Source organism: Protopterus annectens, chromosome 13.part0 (genome assembly GCF_019279795.1).
Source record: "Protopterus annectens isolate FY-2018-M chromosome 13.part0, PAN1.0, whole genome shotgun sequence".
NCBI classification, from domain to species: domain Eukaryota; kingdom Metazoa; phylum Chordata; order Ceratodontiformes; family Protopteridae; genus Protopterus; species Protopterus annectens.
Window position 1 is genome coordinate 303,987,536 of NC_056747.1, and position 16,629 is coordinate 304,004,164.

At 37.5% G+C, this 16,629-nt stretch overlaps 1 protein-coding gene across 1 annotated transcript in view; it reads left to right on the forward strand.

Annotated features, from left to right (window-relative positions):
* POLRMT (RNA polymerase mitochondrial) overlaps positions 1-16,629 on the forward strand; it is a 1,430,506-nt gene that overhangs the window by 1,318,024 nt on the left and 95,853 nt on the right. The gene's annotated exons all lie outside the window — the stretch shown is intronic.

Sequence of the window (16,629 nt, forward strand, 5' to 3'; positions counted from 1 at the left end):
TGAACAGCTCAGTGATTGGACAGCTTATCTGCTGATGTACAGCAAGTCGCTAACAATTGGTTCAAAGTCATTCTAGAACCAAAAACTGTCATGTAGCATTTGTGAAACTAATAGCAGCTTTTCAAAGAAAGCTGTCAGTGCCTTATTGATAATGTGAATGACATTGTAAATATGGACAAGAAGCATTAGATATTGAATTATATTATAAAATGTTGTATAGAACAGTGGTTCTCAACCTTTGAGAGGCTGGGGACAGATAAATTCTTTTTTTATAAGACGAGGGCCCAGTTCCAGCAAATTTACTTATAAATACCTTTCCAAAGCAGGAGGATATCAAATTGTCAGCAAAACACTTTATCACATACACACGCCAAATATTTATATATGCAAAGTATCTAATTTAATAAAGATAAATGTATGAATCTCTCAATTCTAAACACTAGTTCCAACAGTAACTAACATTTTGAATGTAAAAACGCAGACATTTAACAGTTAATTCCACATTAAAGATATCTGTAAATAATGAAGAGGTTGCTGCTAGCAAACAACTTTATATTTCATTGTTTCATCTACAAATAAAGTACCTGTTGCACTTGAAGAATAAGTTGCCTATGTTACATTAAAAATGATAAGCTAGTAATATTGCTGTAGGGAATGGATGGCAAGCTGATAACAGGTTCATAGTTACTAGGTGTCCCACCAAAGGAGGACATTCTCAGGAAAGCACCATCCACCCCCTTTAAACGTACAACACAATATAGTATCAGCAGTCCATCTTCATACTGTGGGAGTAGAACCCACAACCTTCTGTAATGAAAAGCAATTATACTACTTGTTATAAATAATGTAGAGAGAACCACCGTTGCTTAGAAAACCACCGGAGAAGGATCAAAGAAGTCCGGTGACAAGCACACTGCAAACTACCTCACAATACTGCTGATGTGAGTACTGTTCCGATTGAACCAACCCTCAAATTCAGTTAGACTTTGAACTCCGTATAAAGGCTCTGCAGACAGTTCAAAAACTAAGACTTTTATTCCAACGAACAACAAGGAAAAACTGATTTAGTCACAAGCGCTTTCGCCTGGTCGTACCAGGCTTTTTCAAGTGTAACTAAATTAAAAAACAACAAGCTTTTATACTAAAAGCACATTGCCCTTATTACAATTAAATTGTTCCATCACACCAATTATGCAAAATACCTAATTAATTGTAAATCAAGGATTTTATCCCTGCAGGGTTCTTTGTGCAAAAAAATGCTTAATTAAACAACACATATAATTAATATTAAATGCTCTTTGGAAACTATTAAATAAAAATAAAAATAAAAAATATATATATTTTTGAAATTTTTCATCCTAAATGTTATTACTCCTTCAAATGTTGTTAAAAATATAAATTAAAAAATGCTCACAATGACTTTGATTAAATAGAATGACTGTGAATGAGCTTGACTGCAATTGCGTTCCAATATGTTATGAACTAATAAAGTGTTGGATAGGCTTGGGTAAGCTCAATGGTGTGCTTCCAAATGCACCCCTGTATGCCAAAAACTGCTCACCCTTCACATTTACTTGTAATAAATACATTAAAAACAATAAAACTGCCTTTAAGAACTGTTTAAACAAATGACATGCTTACCAAAATAAATGAAAATAAAAATAAAAAGAAAAGAAAAATGGAAAGCAAAAATGTAACCAACAATAAAAAACTGCTTTGAATAAAAAACTTGAGACCAAGTTATGGGGCATTATAATATGCTCCTTTTCTTTTTCAAAACTGGTGCCAAACTTGTAGCCTCTTCTCCTCTTAGTAATATTGCTGTAGGGAATGGATGGCAAACTGATAACAGGTTCATAGTTACTAGGTGTCCCACCAAAGGAAGACATTCTCAGGAAAGCACCATCCACCCCCTTTAAACGTACAACACAATATAGTATCAGCAGTCCATCTTCATACTGTGGGAGTAGAACCCACAGCCTTCTGTAATGAAAAGCAATTATACTACTTGTTATGCTACTAACAATGCAAACAGACTTGGGATAAGCAGCACTAAACTTCTCTTCCCCTGAAGCTCTCAGCTCCTTGTAAAATCCACTTGACATTCAACTGTATCTCTCACTTTTGCAGCACAATAAATCCAGAAAAAGCCAAAATTTATTGGGGGGGGGGGACAAAGGCCCAAAACCAGGGACACATTTTAAACATTGCTTGTATAACCTTAGAAAGCTGCGTTCTTGACATGATATGACCAGACTGGAAAGAAAAAATTTGTCCCAAAGGTAAAACAACTTTTTTTTTTTTTTTTTTTTTTTTACTTAAACAGTCTCAAAAGTATGCCCCTCGCACCCCCCTGTAGCTATGCCACTGCGCTCTCACACACCCACTTTCTCATTCATACTTTCATTCACTACCACATCGCTCTCACTCTCTTCTGATCTCTCACACACACACACACACACACACACACACACACACACACACAGTCTCTCGCTGTATCACTCTCTGAAACCGTCCAGTGTTTCTCAACCACTCACAGCCCGCTATAGTTGATGCCAGGGCCCGGTACCAGGCCGTAGCCCAATGATTGAGAAACACTGGTATAGAAATAGCAGTTTTACAGGAGACTCACTGCTAGAAATAAGCATGTGAATTTGGCAAATAAATGATTTTAGAATGGTTATTCAGTGGAGTATCATTGACAAAGGAAAGGGGGGGGTCTTAATAATGAGAATAGAGGCAGTTGTAGGTTTGTGGTAGTAAGGGTTATTGGCAAGGAAGGAGAATTACACTGGCATGTAATTACATTCCATCTAAAACTACTATTAAGGAGCCTAAGAAAATTATGGGAGAGGTAATTAGCTTTGAGTAGGGAATATTATTCATGAGTGGGTATTGGAACTTGGTTTGTAATGATGCAGATGTACTGGGGGAAAATATAACAAAAGAGTGGTGGTTTCAGAAGAAAAATGGTGAGAACTTGAAATGGAAGATTTAAAATTGCTAGCAGGAATCCAGACATAATTTATGTTATTCCCCAAGGTACAATGACTGGATTAGATTGGGCAGTCATTATATTTCACAGAAGCATCTGTATTTAATTGAAAATTTTTAAACTCATTCAGTAACTATTTCAACCCATGCACCAATAAAGATAAAGTTGCAGACTAATCTAGTAAAAATGAGACACTGGCACTATTCCTGTTTTCTTTTTTAAAAGAGATGATTTATGGAATAGCTGTGGAAACAATTTGAGAGTTACTGGGGAATATGCAAATGTCTTCAGAATGGATAGCAGCTAAGGAATGGGATAAAATGAAAGTGGAATTTAAAATATGGTAGAAATGAGAGAGAAAGAAGAAATAGAAATTAGTTATAGGGATTATCAAAATCTAAAGTACTACAGATGAAGGGGAATTCAAGAAGAGGAGCAATTGCTGAGTGCCAAAGGGAAGACAGAGTATTTGGATAATATGCATGAATATAGAAAAGTTGTTGTTAAGCAAGTATTTTTTTTGACAGTCCCAGGGTAGAAAAAACTATTAGTGCAACAACTCGTGCAACAGAAAATAGAAAGGGGTGTTGCCAAGCTTAGGGAGCCTATAGCTTGAAAAATATCCAGAGACCTTATGGAGGTATTAGAGCAATTTTGGAAATTTTGTGAAAATCTGTATAGAACAGAGGAATGAAAGAGCCAAGAAAAAAGAAATGGAAATATTTATGGAAGATTTAAATATGCCAAGGCTAGAGGAATATGAGGTTCAAGATTTAATAGCTAAGATGAGAGAGGTGAGATAAAAATGGTGGTGTGTAATCCATGAACAGGGAAGTCTCCAGGAACAGATGGTATGCCTTGGAATTTATGGGGGGGGGGAGTGGTCAAGATCTAGAAGGTTTATTTAACAATATTGTAAAAGGAAAGGGTGTACCAGCATCTTGGAAGAAAGAATGGTGTCTGTAGTACACAAAGAGAGCAAAGACACTTTAAATCCAACTTCCTATAGACCAGTTTAAGTTTTGAACCATGATAAAGCATTTGTCTATACTACAATGGCTAAGGTGTTAACAAAACTGACAGATATGGATCGGTGTGGTTTTGTGGAGGGGAGACAAACATTTGACAACACTAGCAAGAGTAATGATAATTCAGAGGGCAGCAGAGTGCAAAAAAGACCCTCACTGTTGTTGATGGGGCTTTATGTAGAGGAGGTATTCAATAGAGTTAGTTCTGAGTTTATGAGAAGGGCAATGACAGTACTTGCTTTTGACAGCATTACTGGAGACCATACAGTCCATATGGCAGGTTATGTTGCTAAGTTTGAGCAAATAACGTAATCATATGTAAAAGTTTGGCATGACTTTTCCTGATGTGCTGTTGTCCATAAGTTGCCGGGCAGTTCTTGTGCGAATGCCCAGAAAAAATGGCTCTGACTGCATATGTGTATCTGACCTTCTGTAAACCTACTTTGAAGTTTCTTTTTAGTAAGAAAACAGGGGTCACAGGGGCGAATGAGTGATTCAAGTTGTGTGTGATGCTGCTTTCTTCACTTCCCAGAAGACAACACAGAATCTTTGTCTGAATCGCCCAGTGGAACATTTGCCTGGTTTCAGTCCTTTGGACTGTTTTCACAGGAGATCAAAATGTCCTGTTTACTAAACCACATTCAATCAAAATGTCCTGTTTACTAAACCACATTCAAATGGGCAAAAGAGCATCCAGTCAGAATTAAACAAGTAAAAATAAAAGTGGTAGACTGTGTAACATATTGTTTTAAAAAGATTATCTCATAGGTACAGACTTTTTTCTTGCAGAGTCCTTTGTGTTTGTTATTATTGTCAATTCATGCTCACATGCAGTGTGTGGAGACAAATGGCTGGATAGCCATAATACTGAACTAAATAAAAAAAGATTCAGTATAACACAACCCACAAACCATGGTGGGGAATTTTTAAGTTAGAAGATGGGTGAGTTATCTAGTCTGTAAAGAGTTGCACTTCCAGTTAAGTATTTTCAGACAAAATGTCAAATTGAAGTAGGAGTGGTCCAGTAGCTGTTCTGTACCATAGTAAGACGCCTTTGAAGGGATCTGGTATGACAAAGCATTCATAAAATGTAACAAGTCTAAGCCTGGGCAGTTGTGGAACTACCACAGGCTGCAAGATGCATTAAAATTGTAGCGATGGATTTAACTGAGTTAAAAAACAAAAGTATGGCATCTTAACATAATTGCTCATTTTATCCATTTTAGTGATGGAAGCATGTGATCTAAAAGTCTTCTGAATCTTTAATATAGGTTATTCAGTTGTGGATAAATGTTATGGGTCAGTCCAAAGGTTGTATACCGGCAATGGAGAGTAATTTAATAATGACGAAATGAGAGGGTATAGCTGAGGATTTGAACACTGAATGTCAAACTATAACCGCTTACATCCTATAGTGTTACTGTTAGAACAGTATAAGGTATGATCACTCAGTAGAAATGTTGTCAAAGTTTATATAGAACTGTGGGCAAAACCCAAATTGTCCTACTTTAATAATTTATAAACAATGTGCAGTTAAGAATGTGCAGTTAAGTGTATTATAGAGAAACCTTGGGTATGTTCACCATATCTCTGCATTAAATGCTGCACACAGAGCGTTTGCTGAAGGTGAATGATGAGTGGTAAATCACAAGAGCCTTACATAAGCAGTGTAATGTACATATGAAAGTTGTGAGTCTAGGGGTACGATGCATTGTAAATGAGAAGTCTGCACAGAGTGAAAGAGCCCTAGAATTCTCATTGAACAAAATGTTATGATGGCCTTTGTGAGGTATGGAGTTATACATGTGCTTGTACTCCTTCAAGGCTCAGGAAAATGAGTGTGCAAGGGAGTGATAAAGATTTGGGGAATCCATATGCATTCTTGATGGCAGGGCATATGCGTAGTAACCAAAGGTAATGAATGAATGCTTCAGACACTAAGAGTAAAGCAGAGACAACTAAATATTAATGCCAACATGCAGTGCTCTTCTATGCTGTGTCTGTATGAATATCTTCATCTGAATCATGGCAAACTATATGATAGGTAGGTAGCATGGGTAGCAAAGGTGACATCTTCCAAAAAAAAAGCAGATATATTGACTCTCATTGTTTTACTTTATTTGCTTCACCTAAATATTTGCTCTGGATTTTACTTTCACATTCCATTTTTTTATTTAGGACTCAAGCAATATACACCTTTATCTTCTCTTCCTTTAGTACATTAACAAGGCCTGCATTCCATTTAAATTTTCAGATCTTGGATGCGCTGGGCAACTTTATTTAATTTAGTTTTATTACATCATTGTTGTTCTTTACAGGCTTTTTAAATTCTCCATCATCAACTGTCAAGTTTATTTTCATTTACATTTTCAGATTTATTTTGTTGTATAAACTTGGCAAAAACTTGGCAAAAGTGTCTTGTTTTTGCTTTATGGAAGTGGCCAAGAATTTGTGCACATTTCCTGACTTTATTTTCATTCTCTTGAGTTGTACCTTTAATAACGCAGATCTAATTGCACATTTTGAAACTTTTTTCAGATCAAAATAGTGCCATTAACAATTTGTAACTCTTGCCATATTTCTTCCTTCTAACTCTTGAAACTTAGTCTGCTTAAGTGTGAAACTGACAATTTGTTTCTTTTGGGTTCAGTTCCCTTTGTTTTCTCAGCTTAAGCATTGTCTTTTCCAGTTCTCCTAAAACAGGCTCTCTTTTCTTTTGGTTTGCTTTACTTCGCTTTCTGGAGCTGATCAGACAATTATTTCTATAGTTCTTTCATATCCTCTACATCTTACTTTAATTTGTCGTTCTTCTTCAGAGAACTCAAACTGGCTTTGACAAATCAGACACTCTTACAGCCATTCTCTGCTTTTCTGCCTCAACACATTTACTTTTTGACTTGTATTTGATGTATCACCTGAATTAGAAATCTTTTCTTTTTCTGCTCCAGCCTGCTTGGAAAGTTCATAAAATCTTTTGGAAAAATAGCATTTTTTGGTAAGGACAGTCATCAAACTTTCCTTTTATTTTCATTTTTTCAGTAAACCATCTCTTTCAATTTTACTGTCTGTTGTTTTGCTTACTGTCATCATGGCCTGCATCATGCCTTAAAAAGAGTCCTTTGACCAGAGTACTTACTATGTCACAAAGTGAGAGATAAATTCAGTGCCCCCTGGCAGTCTTTGCTGCTGTTCTCTCTGTCAATGCCCTGACAACGTTTTGCATTGCTGTAGAGCACTAACAGACTGTTGTATTTACAAATTCCTAAATAGTTTGGCTTTATAGAGGAGGCTGACTGTAGGCCTTCATTGCCGGCCTGCTGATTTAGGTTTGTCCCCTAACAAGATCTCTATTACCTCTAACATAAGTTTTTGCCTTTTAACATCCTCTAGAACCAGAAACAAATGTTTCCTTTTCAATGTCATACTAGTTGATTCATTTGTTTGTGGTAACCACACACTTATCTTTGTCTGCTATTGTACTTTACACTAGCATTAAATTAACAAAATTTACAGTGCACAGCTTTTGTCGCTCCAGATAGTTTCACAGAAACACTCTTCACTGATGTGAGAGATATCATTGTATGGGCACGGGGCTGTAAAGACAATATTTCTTTCGTATTAAAAACTCTGAGCTCCATAAGACTTCCTTTTCATGTATATGCTTTGATACAAGTTTTCTGCTGCTGTTCAGACAGTACTCAGTCTGATTCTGTGCTGTATAAATTCCACTGTTTGTAATTGGTTTCTACACATTGCACTTTATTAATTATTTTTTTTAAACTTGCTAGCAGGCTATATTTTTACCTTTTCACAAGCAGTGGACTTAAGAAGCACCACAGTTCTCCATTAGTTTTACAGAGAGCAGTCACCAGCTTTCTAACTGCAAATGATAATTACTTGCATTAAACACAAAGCAGTTCGCAAAGCAAACGTGATAACCTAGTTCATATAAGTGCTACATTTTTCACTGTTGTAACTTGCTGCAGTGTAATTCACCTTCAGCAGAGTATTAAGATTTTATTATGCACACTGTTTAGTTTCTAGATTTGAACTCAGCAGTTTTTCTTATCTTCCTTTCACTACTTAGTCTCTTCTTTTATTTGGGTTCATTTTTTGTAGTAGAATCTATTCAGTGCATTAAAGCTTCACCAGTAGATTTTTTTTATAAGTGCACCACCATTTTCCTTATACATACACAGGACAGTCAAAACAATGTATAAATGATACTGAGTTTATGTTGTGTATGGTGGTGGTGCTGCGGTAGCGTTGTCGCCTCACAGTAAGACACTGTCCGGTTCGATTCTCAGTTAGAGCGTCTTCTACGTGGAGACATGCGTGAATGGGCGTACCTTCGTTGAAGGTTGTGCGTCAGGCCTGGCAAGCCGGTACGTAAAAATCAACTGCCAATCATTAGCTAACCGGAGTTCTGCTGTGGCGACTCCTAACCGGGAAAAGCCAAAAGACACAAATCAGCATATATAAGGCATCATGACACTATGGCAGACAGATGTAAGTTGATTGTGGGTCAACTGACTGTAGTTAGTCAGCAGCTGTTACACATCTCAAAACAAAACAAAGCCCAACTTCAAGGGGTAGAACGTGCACTGTCCATTCATTCTGAATAACATCAGGAACTTTCAGACAACCTACAAACTTCTCTTCACAGAACTACATCAACAGAATCAGCCATTGAAACACTTGAAATGTCAGGATCTGGAGGATTGCAAAAAATGTAAAAACTTGCACTTTGAGTATACTGGAAAGGGCAGAGGGAAATGATTCTACATCTTTCATGAAAGCCAAACTCTCAGACTGGGCAGACCTTCCATTAAATGAACTCCACATTGAATACACTCATTTGTAAACACTGATAGCTGGAAGAAAGTGTTCACTTCATCCAATTGTGTTTTGTATCCCCTGATAGCTGGAAGAAAGTGTTCACTTCATCCAATTGTGTTTTTTTTTTTGTGGTAATGATCATTGTATTAAAACCAATGTAACACATTTTTGCTATTTTCTTGCCAAGAAGCAGTATATAAAATTTAAATCCCTTTACCCAGAGATTTTCAAACTTACCTTGCCGGGAAGGGGAGTGACTTTTTTTGTCCTCAACAAAATAAAACTAGACTTGAGAGTCTAGTTAGTGGTAGTAGTTTGCTCACTTCTAATGGTGGTCTGAGATGTAACCATCCACCGATAATGGTTAGGAGATACTCAAGAAAGATTAAGTCATGCTGGAACCGTTTCCATTGTTTAAACACAGGATAAGCACTGTAGAAAATGTGTTGTTGCCTCAGTTGCTCCCCATCAATGAGGCCACATAACTGTCTATAGGACATTTGCCCTGTAATTTTCTTTGCTGTTTCTGTAGCCGTAATTTATTACTGCTATTTGACCTGCTTTTTTGAGAACTGTACACCACCAGTGGGTGCCTGTAACAGGGTAGGAATGAAATTTTGATTATAACTCATTTTTTTTCTTGGAGCATTTCATTACACTAAGTGCTTTCTGTCATGCTCTCCTTTTTAAGACATTTGGTCCCCTCCCTGAAAGTAAGCACAAATAATGTAAATATGTTTTTAATGCTGTATTTGAAAGATTGTAAATAGGTTAGATCTTTTCTGTGCTTCTAAGGCACACTTCTTTTCTTCCTTTGTTGAGAAGAAGAATGTTGAGTACTGTGCCGCTGTTTTATGCTTTTGTTTAGGTTTAGTGAAAGGGCAGATTTACTTCACTTTACCCATTTACAGTTAGAGAAATTAGCTTTTTGTCTATTTCTTGGAATTATTAATGGTTTTAATTCCCTCATAAAATATTCTAAGATATTTGGCTTCTTAAATCATTTACTCCCAGATATAGTTTTAATGCAATAAATACTTATCTCCTGGAAGACCATTTAAAGCTCACTACATGTAGATACTAATATGTCTGTGGAGTTTTCTATCAAGGTGGAAAAAGAATGGCTTGTACTTGTATTTTAATTATAAATGGTGTCCCTTTAGAAAAGGAAAAAAAAATTGTGTGATCCTCACGGTAGGTATGCAACTTGAAAAGGTTGGCTTGACCCACTAAAATTATTTTGGTTAACCCATATATGCCCAGGTACAAAAGTTGACATTTTTTCATTAGTATGCAGAGATCTAGTGTCTTTTAGGGTGGACAAGACAATGTTTCCTGGAAACTGAAGTACTTTTTTTTTTTATTCTCTGAAGATATTCAGTCAGGGCTGAAATTTATTATGCTTCCAGCTCTGGGAAGGTTTTTAGCAAGATATTTCTCTTAATATGAGATTTGATGACATTTTGAGGTCTGGTAGTCCTCTCTTGGAAAGTACCAATTTTAATTGCTGCTCTTATAAGATTTTGAGCCCTGTCTAGAATAGATAAAATGTTTTTATCTAGGGAGCATAGATACTTTATCCAAGATGCAGATAATGGAGCTAGATTTTTTTTTTGGATCATACCCCCTTACACTGATGTGTTTAGCTGAATTTAAATATGTCAGTAAGATGATTAGGCTTAATGTCACCATCTGCAGTAAGCCATCTTTTTGTGATTGGCCAAGGCAAGATTGTGGAAAGTTGCGATCTCCTTGAGGGTTGGCTATCCATTTGGATTAAAACATTGGGATAATATGAAGGCTGCCAATGTGAGGGATCCATATAAATATGTCATTCTGAAAAAGAACGAACAAAATACGTTGTTACAAGAGGTAGAGAGCAAATTTCAAATTCTACAATGGGAGAATTTTCAGGCAGCTTTATTTATTTATTTATTTTTATTTATTTTACATTTGTTAACCGGGAAATTCCGACTGGACCAGGTCCATTTTCAGCGGAGGCCCGGGGAGAAAAGCTCCAACATCAAGTTATACAAATACAGTACATCCAGCATAATACACAAAACAGGTTGCATCATGTATGCAGAGCATAGTAATATAACAAGAATTAATAAAAACACTCCAGGTAAAAGATATAGAATATGGGTAAAAAGACAATGTCAGTCATACTTTGGTAAGAAAAGAAAATATATCAAGTAAGATTCTACAGTTAAAAGTACCCTTTCAGATGACCAAGCCTACAGGGGATCAGAGCTCCAGCATGTGATCAGAGAGGAATTTGGGGAGTTAATAGTAGTATGGGTAGGGTTATGTGATACAAGGGCATAACCATGTACTAAGAAGGTGCGATTTGAGGGAGTTTTTGAATATGGATGTGGAGGGGGCAGTGGACACAGATAGGGAAGAGAGTTCCAATTTCTGGCAACGGTGTGGGAGTAGAGCGCTTTCCCTGCATTATTGTTAGCCTTGGTGATGGAGAGGAGAGATTTTTCACTGGATCTTAGGTATTGGTTTGTAGTATAGATAGTAAGTAGGTTGGATAATGAGGGTTTTTTCAGGATATTTGAGAATATTGTAGGCTGTGCCCAGCTGGTGATAGTTAAGTAGCTGTGGTAGCTCAAGCCATTTTAGTTCTTTTAGTGCAGCACAGTGATGGGTTCTATAGGTTGAGTTAGTAGCAAACTTGGCTATTTTATTGTAGCATGATTCTAGTTTGTCTAGGTCACATTGTCTGATTTGGGTAAAGATTGGTGCTGCGATAATAGAGTTGAGAGGAGGTGGCTTTGTGCAAGAGTGACTCTTGCTTTTTGTGAGAGAAAGGACTTATGCCTGTATAGGAGCCTAGTTTTTTGTGTACTAGTTTTATGGTATGTGAGATGTGAACATCAAAGTGGAGATTATTGTCTATTTCAATGCCCAGAAGTTTGGTGTGGTTAGAAGGGGAGATGGTGGTGCCGTCATTAGAGGTTATGGTAAAGGAGAGGGGTTTTTTTGATCTATTAGGGGTAAATAGTAGCAGTTTTGTCTTTTTGGGATTTAGAATTAGTTGGATCCCAGATATCCATTTTTTCTACTGAGATAAAGGTATCTTGAGTGAGTGTATGTAGGGTGGTGGGAGATGAGGCGGAGCAGATCAGAGTTGAATCATCTGCATATTGTATGAGTGTGGCATGTTGTGTAGAGCATTTGAGGTTATTTGTGAAAATAGAGAACAACAGCGGCCCAGTATAGAGCCTGTGGGACACCTATGGTGGCTGGAAGTTGTGTAGACAGAGTTCCTTTCCACTGGACTGATTGTTGCCTGTCAGACAAGTAGCTTCTGAACCAGGCCATAGTAGAGGAGGTGAAGGATAATGATGTTAGTGAGTCTAGTAGAATGGAGTGGGAGACCATATCAAATGCTTTTGAGAGGTCTAGGAAAATGGCTGATACATATTTGTTATCATTCCTGTGAAGGTTTATATAATTAGTGAAAGATAAAAGGGCTGTGGTAGTGCTGTGATGTGGACGGAAACCGTGTTGTGTGGTAGATAGTAGATTGTGTGTGTTAAGAAATGTCATCACTTGCAAGTGGATGCATTTCTCAAGAATTTTGGATAAGGGGCAAAGGATGGCAATAGGTCGGTAGTTGGAGAATTCATAAGAATTACCTCCTTTATGGAGAAGAATGATGCGAGATACTTTCCAGAGTTTGGGTATGTAGGATTCTAGTATGGAGCGGTTGATAAGGATGGAGACAGGATATGATAAGGAGTCACTAGCCATTTTAGGTATGCAGCAGGTATGTTATCAGCTGCTAGTGTGGTTGGCTTTAGTTTTAGGAGGAGTTTTTGATAGTTGAGGTGGGCACTGGTGATAGGCTGAAAGAGGGGTGGTGTGAAATAGGTTATGTTGTGACTGAGGTAGAATGTTTTGGTTATTTGACTGGACAGGGCCAAGATGGATTTAGTAAAATGGTTATTAAATTGAGAAGCTGTGTCTAGGGTATTGTTAGTAGAGATGGGTGCTGGGGTTGTGGTTTTGCCTGGCTTTAGTAGGGAGTAAATGGCATGCCAGAATTTTTGTGGACTATTTGAATATTTCCTTTGGGCGCTAAGAAAATAGTTTTGTTTGTTTATTTTGGATTCAGCCTTGGTCTTGTTTCTAAGCTGTTGATAGTATTGTCTGGAGCTAGGGGTTTTGTCAGTTTTCCAGATTTTCCAGGCTTTATCTCTAGCTTTTAGTAAGGCTCTGGTGTCTCTATTTAGCCAGGGTGCGTAGTTGGCTTTAACTCTGATCTTTCTGCTGGGAGCTAGACTATTAAGGATGTTAGAGAAGGTTGTATTGAAGTAGTCTACTGCCTGGTCTAACCCGAGTGTCCGTAGTGGTTCCCAGTGCAGTGGCTTAGGACAGTATTTAGGTATCATGGGGTAAGGTTACGGTCATCTCGTACAAATTTGTAGATTACTGGTTTGGGGTGATTGGAGTGTTTCTGGAGTAGGAAGGTGGGGAGATGATCACTTAAGTCATCTGGAAGGCAGCCTACTGTATAGTTTTGTTTGGGATAGTTGGTTAGTGTCCAGTCCAGTATGGATTCTCTCTTTGTTTTCTCATCTATTCTAGTTGGTTCTTTAATTAGTTGAGAGAACCCATATAGATTGATATGTGTAGAGGGGCTGCTGGAGTTACAGGTTGCCCAGTCAGTGTTAAGGTCTCCTAGTAGGATCGTTTCCTGAGGTAGATTGTCCTTTGTCCTGTGTAAGATGTCTTCTGTTATGAGCGAGTTGTTGCCCGGAGGTATATAGCAGCATATTATATTAATCTTCTTGGTGTTTCTTATGGATAGGACAGAAAACAGGACTTCAGCAGTTTGAAAAGTGGGTGGTGTGGTGTGCAGGAGCTGGAGGTTAAGGGTGTTTTTAAAGAGAATGGCTACTCCACCTCCTTTCCTGTTTGTTCTATCAGATCTAAGTGTATTATACCCTGGGGGAAGAAAGACTTCATCTTGGATACTGGGTGTAAGCCAGGTTTCTGTAATGGCGAGTATATCAGGGTTGTAGTGGGCTATGAATGCATGTAGGTCTGTTAGCTTATTGGTAATACTTCTTATGTTGAGATTTAGGATTAACAGGTCAGATGTTTGTCTAGCTGAGAGGGGACCTGGATTTGGGTGAATGTTACCAGAGGTTAGCAGAATTTGTAGGAGTGTCAGTATGTGTTTTTTAATATTAATTGTTTGCGAGCTTGGTCTATGAGAGTTTTTCTTAGTGTGATGAGATGGTGTAATTTTTGTTAGTGAGTAATATGTAGTTGTAAGATTTATGATTGTAGGGCAGATGTAGAAGTCTGAGTGAGTTTGAAAGGGTGGGCTAGTGTGGGTAGTGTGATAGCAGTTGTGCAACGGTAGATCTGTTTGTAAGGAAGTTAGGAAGGTTAGCGATAGTAGAGCTAGTGATAGGGATGTGAGTGTGGGTAACATGATACTACTTTGAGTGAGAAGTACAACTAGGATTCCTGGTTGGTTGTGTGTGAGGGTAGAGTTGTGTTGCCTGGGAATGTGTTTTGGGAGTGGGATATAATTGGATTGGGGGTGGGGGGAGGTAGGATGAGTGGGTTGGGCTAGTTGTTAGGGAATTAGGGGTTGGACTACTGGTCAGGTGATTAGGGGTTAGAATAAAAGGAGAAGTAGTGGGGGCGGGTGGGAATAGGGGGCAGGGAGGGCGAGCGAAGTGGGCTAACACCGACACTAAGTGTTTCTTTAGGCTTTGGTAAGTATGTAATGTTAGCTTAAATTGTAATATGTTCAACTGAAATTTTAACTGTAATTTAATATGTTTGCACGAAGTTATAGGCTATGTTATGGGCACAGAGTATAATTTTCTGACATTCTTAAAAGGATATAGAATTAAAGCTGGGGTTAGTTACAGATGAAACAGGAGAGGAAAAGAAATGCTCTTTTATAGATTTGAGTATTTCTCAAAAGAAACTTGACTTTAGTTGGGGGGGGGGGCACTAACTGGAGAGCAATATACAACTGTTTAGTCCTGGTGATGTACTCATCAGTACAGAGGTTTGACTAAGGAACTATACAGCAGAAATATACTAATACACTCACTAACATTTGTTTAAGTTAATGCAAGTAAGGTATTTTAATGTCTAGACACTTGGAAGTTAAGCACCTACATTAGTATTTAGTCGTTTTAGTTGCAGGACAAGTGTCTGTGGGTGCCCAGTGCTCAAGAGAAACAACTGAAATTTCTACTGCTTGATATGGGGGGCAGAGACCTGCTTGACCTGAAGGATGGTTTGGATTACTGAAAGAAAAATAGAAGAAAATGTAAGAGAGCATTAGGTTAAGGCAGCACATACTGTGTGACCAGTCAGATTGGATTTTTGATTAGCAATAGTCAATAACAAAAACATCAGGCAATGGTTAATCCTGCTTCAGCACCTGATAACATAAAATATTTTCTTATGGCAACATACAAATATAAAATGTAAATATAGAAAGCAGTCCTCTACTAAATTAAGCAAGATACACTTTCAATGTATTTAAAAACTAGTCAATGCAGTTAGACAGAGCAGTGAAATGCAGCATGTGAAATAGCCCTTCCGGCTCTATAACAGTAAACAAGGAAAACAGAACATATCTAGGTGCATATGTGACAGCAGTTCAGTAAGCAGAATTATCTAAAGGCATCCTGCAGTGTTAAACATAACAGAAACATATAGTATAAGCTGTTGTACGAAAGCATTAGGAATTAAACCACAATATACAGCATACCTTGAATGCAAAAACCTTACAGTAGGATGATTACACACCAAGGGAGACAAACAGCTGCTGTTGGATTTGAAACAAAAACAAAATGGCACCCTGGGTTTAAATTACCTCAGGTTATCCAATACAGAACAAGAGCTGGAGGAGGAGGGGTAAAGACTACAGGGAAGGAGAAGGCTAGCCAATGGTTAAATGAACTCTGCAGACACTCACTGTGAAGTGCAAAAGGAATAGAAACCACTCATTGAACCTTAAGAAAAGGTATGCTACTTTGCACTGTCACTCTACTTTATACTATAAAATCAAGGCAAATGTAGACATTATCCAATTTACCCTGACATTCTTAAAAGGATATAGAATTAAAGCTGGGGTTAGTTACAGATGAAACAGGAGAGGAAAAGAAATGCTCTTTTATAGATTTGAGTATTTCTCAAAAGAAACTTGACTTTAGTTGGGGGGGGGGGCACTAACTGGAGAGCAATATACAACTGTTTAGTCCTGGTGATGTACTCATCAGTACAGAGGTTTGACTAAGGAACTATACAGCAGAAATATACTAATACACTCACTAACATTTGTTTAAGTTAATGCAAGTAAGGTATTTTACTGTCTAGACACTTGGAAGTGTGAAGATGAAAACTTGGAAGATGAAAACAAAATGTTAGAATATATTTATTTGCAATCAGTCTCAAAAAATAATTTTGAGGGCCAAGTACAAAATATGGAATATGTTGAGAATTTTAAAAGTGTGAGAATTTACATATTTCCCAACAGTACTGAAGTCTTTGGCAGGCTGGTTAAGGTTTAGATGGCAAGGGGTTTAATTACTATGATAAAGGATGTCTCTAACGATTCTGTATTCCATTGCCCCAAATGAATTTTGCAGGCTTTCAGTTCATATTACAATACCTTGCATACAGTCAAACTAAAGGATCTATATTTAGCAGGCAAACTGGATCACTTCCTTCAGGGATCACGTTATCTCAACTCACAGAACTTCAAAAGAAATT